Raw genomic sequence first — 11659 nt, forward strand, 5'->3', positions numbered from 1 at the left:
ATGGAAAACTATAGGCCAATTAGTTTGACGTCAGTTATAGTTAAATGATTGAGTCAATAATAACTGATAGTATTAGGGACCATATTGACAGACAATTTAATTCATGACTCACAACATGGGTTTATTAAAGGAAAGTTGTGCCTCACTAATCTTTTATCCTTTTACAATAGAGTATATGAGGCAGCTAACGATGATGAGAGCTATGTTGTAGTTTATCTTGATTTTAGTAAGGCCTTTGATAAGGTACCTCACCAGAGACTGTTGAATAAGGTCAGGGCTCATAGGATAAGAGGGAAGGTGTTTGACTGGATTAAGGCGTGGATTAGCGACAGAAAACAGAGGGTTACCATTAACGGTAAAAAATCCAAATGGGGTAATGTTACCAGTGGGGTTCCTCAAGGTTCAGTTTTAGGCCTGCTGCTATTCATTATCTACATCAATGACATAGACAGTGGGATAACTAGTGACAAAGGTAAATTTGCAGATGACACCAAAATAGGACGCACTATTAGGACAGGGGAGGATGCTAGAGCACTGCAGGAGGATCTCAACAAACTGTCAGCTTGGTCAGAAAAATGGCAGATGAATTTTAACATCACCAAGTGTAACGTGCTTAGTGTAGGAACACGCAACCCATTACACAGGCATAGTTTAGACTCCACAATGATAGGCAGATCAGTGTGTGAAAGGGATTTAGGAGTGTTAGTGAACTCTGACCTAAAACTAAGGAACCAATGTATTAGTGCAAGGAATAGGGCTAACAGGGTATTAGGCTTTATTAACAGGACAGTAACCAACAGGAGTGCAGAGGTCATCTTCAGACTCTATTTAGCGTTATAGCATCTTCCATTTAGCGTAACCCGTTTCTGGGTCGTGATCTGGCGTGTTCCATTTAGCGGAACCGATCAGCTGACATTCTTCCTCTTCTTCTTTTGACCTGTCCTCCTCCTCTCGGGCATCTCTCCTGTTTATTCACACTTTTCCTTTCAATTGTGCTGTGTAGCTTAATTTTTCTTCACTGCAATATGCTATCACACTTTACTTTTCAGTTTGTTGCTGGAATAACTTTCTGACATTGCTTATCCGTGCGCTTATTCAAGCATTTGTGCCCTTTTTTCCCAGCACTGCATCTCCATCCAACACGTACCGTGCGATGGCCCCGTTAGCCTGTTAGCCCACTCCTCCTTGGTGCTACTAATAACTTCCCTCTCTGCCTCTCATGGTTGCTGCATTCTACTATTGGGTGTTCCACTGATTCTTTCTCCCCTGTCCTACAGCTACAGTTCTGGTTTCCCCCTTCCCTATTCCTGCCATTTAGCTGCGGGGTTCTCGTTCTTGCTTTAAACATCAGCCTGCTCCCCCAGTCTCCTACATGCCAGTCTACTCCCTCTAGCTTCTGTGTCTTGCTGTACCATCTTAATGTCGACTCTTTTACTCTAAAATTCATAGGCCCAGCCTAGGCAGATGGCACACCACCTGTTCATCTTAACTTTTTTTTTTTTACAACAATGAAGGCAGCTCAAGGGCACAAAAAAAGAAAATAATAAAAAAGCCCGCTACTCGCTGCTCCAAAAAAATAATTAAAAGAGGTGGCCAAAAGAAAGATCAATTTCGGGAGGAGAGGTGTCCTGATACCCTATCAGGCTGATGGATAAGTGGGTTTTCTGGGAAAGCAAACTCTTTTAACTTAGGCATTAGATACTTGCCTGTGTCCCAGGGTAATAGGTTCTCACTTGACGCAGGCTTAAAGGCCAGAGACAAATAAGCGCTGATGAACAACACCCTTGTGAGACAAACACTAGCATGCTGTTCCACGGTGTGGGATCCTTACACACACACACAAACATTTATAAGTTAGCACTAATCAACACCAAGGTGGCTCGGTTCATTATAAACAATGAGCTTGAACACCAGGCATCATAACACAGATCAAATAACAGATTAATATGTAACCTCTTCACACGTGCAGACAAGCACACACTTAAAATTCTGTACAATATCACATACACTTACATTGACATTGACCCACACACATACTTACAGGACGCAAACAGTCAGCGTACTCTTAACACACTAAGCCAAAAATACCAAACGTATCACAAACACTGACACATGTACGGACTCATACTTTCCACGCACCACACGTGACTGGAACAGCCTCCCCCTACAGACTTTAGACTGCGGTACAATAGACTCATTCAGAAAATAAATACACACTCACTTGTCACAACACACCAAGACTAACTAGTAGTACACCTATTCATTTCCCTTCCCTACACACTCGGCACCCCAGTTCCCCCAGCAGCCAACACAAATATCCGTGTTATGCACCTGTACTGGTGCCCTGTGCATTACTTGTCAAGATCAAGACAACACACAGCTTATCAAATGCCTCCAACCTTACCTAATGATAACACTGCTGAACTATAACTCTCATTCACTCAGCACAAATAGGGTCATGAAAATCAAGATCAATTCTATCCTCCGGCATAAGAAAATAAAGCAAAACAACTGTACAAATGCATTTATTTAACTAATAAAAACATTGAGCACAATTATCAACAGGTACAAAAATAGTTTATTTTTTTCTTATTACACAGGTTAATCAAGAAAGAAACTGAATTTCAAGACATTGCTGGGTTCCCAGGTGTGATTGGGGACATTGATGGAACACGTTGACACGAAATTAAATAATACACGAAACTATTAATAATGATTATCATAACTGGGTACATGTTAACTTTACAGTTTTGACTCACTCTAAGATCAGAAGAAACTAATAATGACACCTACAGAGTTTGTGACTTGAGCAAGTTGATAAATCCTGCCAGGAGGTACTCAGAATGAAAGGGGGCCCTGCATGGAGACTTGTCCGGAGGGACCCTCGGACTTGGCGTTGTAGGGTGGGTGAGGCGACACCCCCCCCCCCCCCCCCCAGAATATGCCACCTTTGATAGATGACTGCATATTGATAATCCAAATTGGATACTTTCTACAACAATTGAAATACTATTCATGCCTTCAAATTATACCTCGGCAACAAAAATATGATGGAATATAATTTTAAACAAAACTCGTCATTTAGGAAACAACCTATTTGGATCTGTAGCCGCATTATTAGTTATCTTGTACTTATCTTGAACCCGCGACCAGCGTGACGGGAGAGCCACGGTAAATCTCAAGAATTACCACTCCACCCCCTCCACCACCCCAGCCCCCCCTACCCCCCAAGACAAACCTGGGGACCTGTGGGGAACCGGGGTATTGGGGGTGGGGGGGGGCCCATATCACTGAAAAATGGCCTTCCAAAATTTCCCTGGAAAAATTCCCAAGTCTGGAAAGTAAGGAAAGTCCCTAACGCATACTCTTGTAGTCTATTCCAATATGACCTAGCATTCAATCTGTTGACAAGTGTCAGGCATCTCATCAGATGGTGGGCATTCTGCCCCCCTCCCCCCACCGCCGCCCTCCAAATCCGTCCCGCGGCGCGTAAGTTTTGACGGGCCACGCCACATGTCAAATATATTTAAAGTACTCCAACCGAACTTTACGACCTGCGCGCACTGACTTAGGAACTAGTCTGTAGGGTGCACTGCAAGGCAGGTATGAGGATCGGTCTGTGTATAGAGGCGGTTGTGAAACAATAACAATGGACTTAGAAAATCCAAGCCACCTAACTCTATAATTAAAGAGGCTTGCCCCCCTGGCCCCTCCCCAAGGTAAAACGTACACGAAAATGCATTATAATAATAATTCTTTCACGTGCTAAATTAATACGAATATTGGTTGGAGTGGTTATTCTTAAGTTTTGCCCAATTGATTACCATTTAAATATAATATTGAATTGTTACTGCTTCACTCATTGATAATCTAACCTAACTGGTATTTTTTGTGATAGTATTTTTTGTGATATCAGTGACCCAAATAACAAAGTCACTGAAACAAACGATTCATCTTTACATTATGCATAAATGGGGGTTACCAATGATGAAAATTAACTGGGTAGGTAATGATAAATAATAAATCAACATGTATCGGCAATAAACACGTCAGTCACTGTAAGGTAAAGGTAAAGTTGGGGGCATATGCTATAGCAGCGCGTGGCCTCTGTGCTCATCTCCGTCGCATTGGCCCTTGAGCCTGTGGTGGGAGGGAGCCCATTACCGCGGGACACAGCGCCAATGTAACACCCGGGTGGGTGCTATTCTGTATAAAACGCAGCCGTCGCGTTTCACTCCCCTCCCTCGCCCGGCCACAAAACCCTTGCCCCGCCATACATATATACAGGCCTCTTGCTGGGCCCGAAATTAAAATTTCAACGCCCCGCCCACTGCACCACTTTTAACTTATTATTCATGGTTTTCGGCACATATCTATGGGTAAGTATGTAACTGGCATGCAGTAGCTACCTACAATTTCGGATCACCAGGCACCACCTGGATGCAGTGGTTGTAGCAAAAAATACCCAAATATGGGAAATAAGGCATACAAATGGCGGCGGCGGCGGCGGCGATAGTCTTGGTCCTGGCCTGGGTCTTGGGTCGAAAGTGATCTGGCACCCTGCTCGGCAGTGGGGTCCATGGAGGTATTATAACAGGAGGCGCCCTCCCGCGCCGTCCCCACACAGGCGAGTGAAGCCAGTGGGCGGAGCTTACAGAGTCTGTGGGCGGAGCTTACAATCGGCAGATAGACCCAAAACATTGCGATCTCCTGGGCGGAACTAAGGGAATTTACCACTTGTTTTTGCATCTAGACGAAAAATTAAAAAAAGAATTGATGGCTTGAGTTATGAAAAGTACATAAAATTTTCCTATATATTTAATGTAGATCTATTATTAACGACATTTAAGGTCAAGGCAGTCCCGTGGCTTAAAAAAAAAACAATGAAAGGGCCCCGGCATTCCATGACAGTGTTGCAGTGTGTGTCCCTCGGCCTGGCACACAGCGTGCAGCAGACACAGGGGAGTTAATAACCTCCCAGTAGTACCTATAGCCTAGCCTAAGACGCATTGCTACCACATCCTGAGGTGCACTGTGTCGCCCATAGGGGTAAACAGTGGTGGGAGACACTTGCATAATGGAGGCTGCTGGTGCTACCATTGTCACAGCAGTGTCTGAGTTGGGTAGCAATGTTATTATGGAAATAATCCCTAATTATATTCTTAACATAGCTAAGCGTATAGTCAGTGTCAGGGTCCACTGTGTCATCCTGAAGGGCACGTCGAGCAAGGCAGTCTGCCTTTTCATTGTGCTGGATGGAAGGGCACCCAGGTGAAGTGGACCGTGGCACCTGCGGCCTCAAGGGCACGGAGGGCAGTCAGGCACTTAGTCACAAGATCACAGTCTGTAGGGGAGGAGGACACAGGTTCATGTAATGCAGCCTGGCTATCAACAAACAAGTATACATCTTTGCGGAAAGCTGCTACAGTGTGGCGAGCCTAAAGTATGGCATACAGCTCAGCCCGGGTCGAGGACAGGTACCCTGGCAGCCGCCTGGTAATCTCAATGTCAGTGTACAACAGAACTGCAGATTTCTATCATATGTAGTCCTATCTGATTATACAGTTCTCAACTCACCTGTGAAATGATGTAGAACCACTACGTTCCCTTTTCGTGCAGCCATATGAACATAAGAACGTAGGAGTCTGCAAGAGGTCGGTAGGCCTGTACAAGGCAGCTCCTTTGAATCTAAGCTCCCGTGTATCTAACCCCACCTAATATCGCTGTCCATGAATTTATCTAATCTATTTATTAATGTGACAATTGTATTGGCAATCAGCACGTGACTGCAAACCTGTTCCACTCATCCACCAACCACTCTGTTAGTAAACCAATTTTTGCCTATGTCCCTGTTGAATCTGAATTTATCCAGTTTAAACCCATTACTTCGTGTCCTACCCGGCTCTTACCAACAAAACCTTATAATTATCCCCCTTATTAAAGCCCTTCATCCATTTATAAACCTCGATCATGTCTCCACGCACCCTTCGCCTTTCTAGAGAATGCAAGTTTAACTGTTTGAGTCTTTCCTCGTATGGCAAGTTTCTCAACCCCTGAATCATCTTCGTCATCCTCCTCTGCACCGATTCTAACATTTTGATATCCAGGTGACCAGAACTGAACCACATAGTCAAGATGAGGTCTAACTAATACTAAATATAGTTTGAGGAAGACTTCGGCGCTTCTATTGCTCCTTCTATTGGCTCCTTCAAATAAATCCCAGTACCCTATTTGCTCGATTTCTAGCATGAATGCATTGTGCCCTTGGACGGAGATCAGGAGCTCACTCAGACCCCTAAATCCCTCTCGCACCCAGACCTGCTTATGAAAGTGTCATTAAGCAATAGTTATGTGAGGGGTTGTTCCTACCTACACTCAGAAAAGGCAGGGATTGTATGCACTTTCAATGCGTCCACTGGATCAGCTGATATATGTTTTGAGTCTAAGGGGGGAGGGGAGACAGCGGACCAATAGCGCGTTGGCTTCGCGTTCGTGACGTCATGGCGGCTCCTCCCATAATACCTCCATGGTGGGGTCCCTTCGCGTCACCCAGATCCTCTAAAATGGGTGCAGGCTGCGGCGTCAGCTGATCGGTTCCGCTAAATGGAACACGCCAGATCACGACCCAGAAACAGGTTATGCTAAATGGAAGATGCTATTAGGTAACTGAAAATGAGTGGCAGAGGATTCGAACTCTCTAAAGAATGATTCAGGATCGTAATCTGAGAATTGAGGTAAAAGAGGCAGAAACTGAGTTACTTTTATCTTATTTGGTGTTTGAGAGGCGTGACCTTGATTCTGAAGTTGAAGCATTTGTAATTGATGTTCACGGTCTTTTTCCTTTCACGTTCGCGTTCACGTTCTTTTGCTTTTTCCTCTTTCACGTTCGTTTCCCTCTTTCATATTCAAATTTCATTTGTAATGCCTGCATTTTAACTTTCTCAATTTCCAAGAGAAGCATGGGGTCTGAAGGACCTTTTGAAGCGGTTGTTTCGGACCGAGGGCTAGCTCCCTGTTCCTCTCCGAGATGAGTTAGAATGAGAGTCATTAATTGAAGTTTCCTGGTCTCGTGAGTGAACTGGATGCCAAAATTTCCGGCGATGTATTTGAGCTGGTCTTTAGTAACTTTCGCAACTCTAGTTCCTCAGCAGATGGATTACCGACAAACTCTTCCGCATTGAACGGTGTATTCATAGTGGTTGTAACCGCAGTTATTTGCAAGTCAATATGAAAAATAAAAACCCGCAGTAGGGTTAGAGAGATGTACTGAGCGCAAGTCAGAATAACTCCCGAGCTATTAACTGAACTAGTACCCAGACATGAGATTTGATAGGGGAGCGACCCATGGAGAGATATCACTTCGATGGGTATAACGAGCCAGTGGAGAATTACCAGAGAATGCGGTACCCACAATACGCACACAAGAACTGGCAAAAGAGTACTCGTTTGAGTTTGGACTAGTCAAGTTATTATCGAGTGAGTGAATTCGATTCGGAACGTCGCTGGTTCCGTGAGAAGTGAAAGAAGAGTCATTGTAGCTTAGTGGGGAGGAAGTGCTCCACCAGGAATATTCGAATAGGCTATAGCGTAATTTAAGCACTGCGATGTACTGGTAAATGCCTCTACACCGGATCCTCGTGTAGGGAGTTTTTTTAAAGACACAGTTAACCACACGCTCAATCACGAAGCACACGCAGCAACTGAACAACACTCAAGACAGTGAACTCACAGAAAAAAAATTCACAGAAAAAAAACATATCTGGGGTGAAAATACACAAAAATATCACTGGGGTGAAAATACACAAAAAATATTAGAGTCTGAAAGCACAACGAATTTTTAGTCACAGAAGGAGTGAGATCGTTTAGCAACAAAAAGCACTAACAATAGATTATTATCCCGGACAGGCCCCCAAAAATGTTACGAGCGCTCAGTTGGTTGAGTAGGGGAATTTTGTTAAGTGACCGAACACTAACATTTAAAAAGGTGATGGAAAGAGTTAAAAAGGTGATGGAAAGAGTGAACTAGCTTAACCTTAATTTAATTTAATATAACTAACAAAAAAGTATACCATGAAATCCACCACCTGTGGCAAGTGAAAAGAAGTGATCTCGCCGTACGGATAATGCTTAATGCAATATTTAATGGTAATACTCTAAGACAAGACAATAGTAAACTTTAATAAATGAATTCTAACACAAAACCACATGTACACAAGAAGATAGCACAAAACACGAAATACAAAGCACAATAACAAATACACGAGATTCACCACCAGAAAAGAGAGTCAGTATCACTGGTCACAAGAGTGTCGCACAGTATGCTTACAGGCGAAGGAAGATGGACACCACTGCTATAAATCCTTATTCCTCGGGAGGGAAGAGGCACCTCAGCTACCTGGGAGACGACTGCTTGGGGTGGCGCGGCGAGGTATGCACGTCACCTCGCAATAGCCCGAGGTTGCGTCAGTTGTAGGTTCAGTGAAGCAAGCCGGCGAGATCTCGAATCAGTGCCGGGTGTTTTCGCGAGCTGAGAGGATAAGAAGTAACCAGCAGTGGGAGTGTTCGGGACAACAAGTAATAGCCCAGTAATACGTAGGGGAGAGTGCGAGGCTTGTGATACCGTCAATACCTATTTGCTTTAATTTGTAAAGTAATTTATGATGTGGGACTTTATCAAACGCTTTCTGGAAATCAAGATAGAATACGTCCAGTGATTTGGTTACGTCATAAACAGTGAAGAGGTCGTTATAAAAGGTTAATAGGTTTGATAGGCAGGATCTTTTGTTTCGGAAGCCATGTTGTGAGTCCCCAATTAATGAGTGGCTTTCAAGGTAACTCACAATTTTGACTCTAATTATGCCCTCAAGTAGCTTACCTACAACCGAAGTTAGACTAATGGGCCTGTAATTACCTGGTACTTTTTTGTCTCCTTTCTTAAAAATCGATGTCACGTTAGCCTTTTTCCAATCTGAAGGGACGATGCCTTGTCGCAAGGACATATTGAATACGGTTGTGAGGGAGGAGAGTATTTCGCTCTTTGTTTCTTTCAGCAGAGTTGGATATACTTTGTCAGGTCCAGGACTTTTATTTGTTTTAAGTGATTTGAGGGCTTTAAGGACTTCATCGGGTTTTATTTCAAAGTTAGGCAATGCATGCTCGAGATTTACATTAGTACTGGTGTTGGTGGTAGTGGTGGGAGGACTGTTATTATTAAACACCGAGGAAAAGTAATTGTTTAATAGGTTTGCAACGTGTTGGCTGTCAGTCACTAGTGCACCGTCGCTGTTTGTTAAGGGTCCAATTCCACTTCTGATCGCCTTTCTGTTGTTTATGTAACTGAAGAAGGATTTCGGATTATTTTTACAGTTGGCTGCAATATTTTCTTCATATCTACGCTTTGCCTGACGCACTAATCTATTTATTCGTCGCCTGGCATCATGTAGAGTCTAATGTTTTCGGGCGTGCTTTGTTCTTTCTTTAACCTGTAAAACAATTTTCTCTCCTTGACTGAGTGTTTAATTTCGCTATTAAACCAAGGTGGGCTTTTATTAGTGTTAATTCGCTTCTCGCACAAGGGGACAAATGTGTCCTGCTGAGTGAGTAAGTGATTTTCAAAGCTTAGCCAGGCGTCCTCTACATTGCCATCATCTGATAGTTGCATATCTATTAGTTTTCATCGGATTTCTACGAAGTTGGCTCTTTTGAAATTGGGCACCTTTACTTTATTTTCAGTCACCGATGTTTGAGCCCTAATGTCAACGCGCACTAGTTTATGATCGCAGGAACCGAGGTGTTCTCCTACCGTGACATTACTGACTAGGTTATCTTGGGTCGTTATAACAAGGTCAAGTATGTTATTTTGTCGAGTTGGTTCAGAAACCATTTGGCTTAGATAATTTTCCTCTAAAAATTCGATAATTCTATGGGACTCACCTTCTGTACCCGACAGTGTCGCCCAGTCGATATGGGGAAGGTTAAAGTCTCCTAATATCAGTGAGTCGCTGTGAAGCCCCAAATACACTGCCGAATTTTGTCTCACGAATGTGCGCGAATATGCAAGTCATCCTGTGTCGCGAACAAGTTCGGCATCTTTCTTGCCTGTTCTTGGCCGTTCGGGGACATGTCTGCGTCCACCACGCGACTTTTGACAGTTGGTCACGACCGCCACGAAAGTTTCATGTTGCATGAAAAATTCGCGGCCGTTCGCCGAATGCGCACGAATAAAAAATGGACGCCGAATTGTCGCCGACATGTCGCAGACAATTCGGCGTCCGATTCGCGGTGTTCGGCGAATTGTCGCCGAATTTTGACCGTTGAAATTTAAATTTTATTGGCAAATTTGTCGCCGACATGTCGCCGACTATTCGGGGACATGTCGCCGAATGGCCAAGACTATTCGGGGACATGTCCCCGAATATTCGGCGAATTAATCACGACACGGCAAACGGGTCGCGGTGGGAGGTGTACACGGGGGTCTGTCTATCTAACTATCTATTTATGTATTATCTATCTATCTAACTATCTATTTATGTATTATCTTTCTATCTATCTATCTATCTATCTATCTATCTAAATAAATAAATAAATAAATAAATAAATAAATAAATAAATAAATATATATATATATATATATATATATATATATATATATATATATATATATATATATATATATATATATATATATATATATATATATATATATATACAGAATAAAATAATACAATAGTAATAAATAGTAAACAAGAAAATATGAAAAACAAGAAGAATCTGAATATATAAAATAGGTATGGAACTAACATTTTCATTTATTTCATAATTAATTTACTATTTATTACTTTATTTATTTATTTATTATCATCATTCCGCCATTATTTAACCATTGTTTCATTTTCAGTTATTTAGATTTATTTCTTCTTTCAGTTGCTGGTTTGTTTACTGATATTACGTAAACATTCATTCATTCTAAAATATTTATAGGAGAGCAAAACAAAAACAAGGCACATTTATACATTTTATTACACATACTATCATACATATTATCACACATATTACCACACATGGTATTTATTCGCCCACAATTCTGTCCTGTCGGGCCACTGCTCCCCAGGTGTTGTAGTAGTCCATGAGGTAGGCGCGGATTCCCGAGCTTTTATATGCCACATGGGCATCAGATGATCAGCTGTCAGAAATCTTGGCACTGTCGGAGAATTGTCCCCGACATGTCGCCGACACTTCGGGGACATGCGAAGACAATACGGAGACTTGTCGCCACTTATTCTGCGACAAAAAAAAACGTTAAAATTTCAGATTTTGAGCTCGGCGACATGGACACCGAGTAGTCGGCGACATGTCTCTGAACTGTCCCCGAATTGTCTTGAGCATTCGCCGACATGTCGGCGAATGGTCACGAACTGTAAGAATCTTGGTCATGTCGGCGAACCGGTCGCCGAATTTTTTCACGAACTGATTCGGCATCAAGTTCGTGGCCAAAATTTGGCACTGTATTTCGGGCTTTATTAAGTGACTGCCTTAAGATGCTGTACATTTCAAGATCGGCATCAAGTGATTGCCCCGGAGGCCTGTAAGTGACAGATATATTTAAATTGATTTTTGCAGTGTTTACTCGCACGCACAAATGTTCAACGTTACTGTTTCT

The sequence above is a fragment of the Eriocheir sinensis genome, unplaced genomic scaffold (assembly GCF_024679095.1).
Source record: "Eriocheir sinensis breed Jianghai 21 unplaced genomic scaffold, ASM2467909v1 Scaffold25, whole genome shotgun sequence".
Classification (NCBI taxonomy): domain Eukaryota; kingdom Metazoa; phylum Arthropoda; class Malacostraca; order Decapoda; family Varunidae; genus Eriocheir; species Eriocheir sinensis.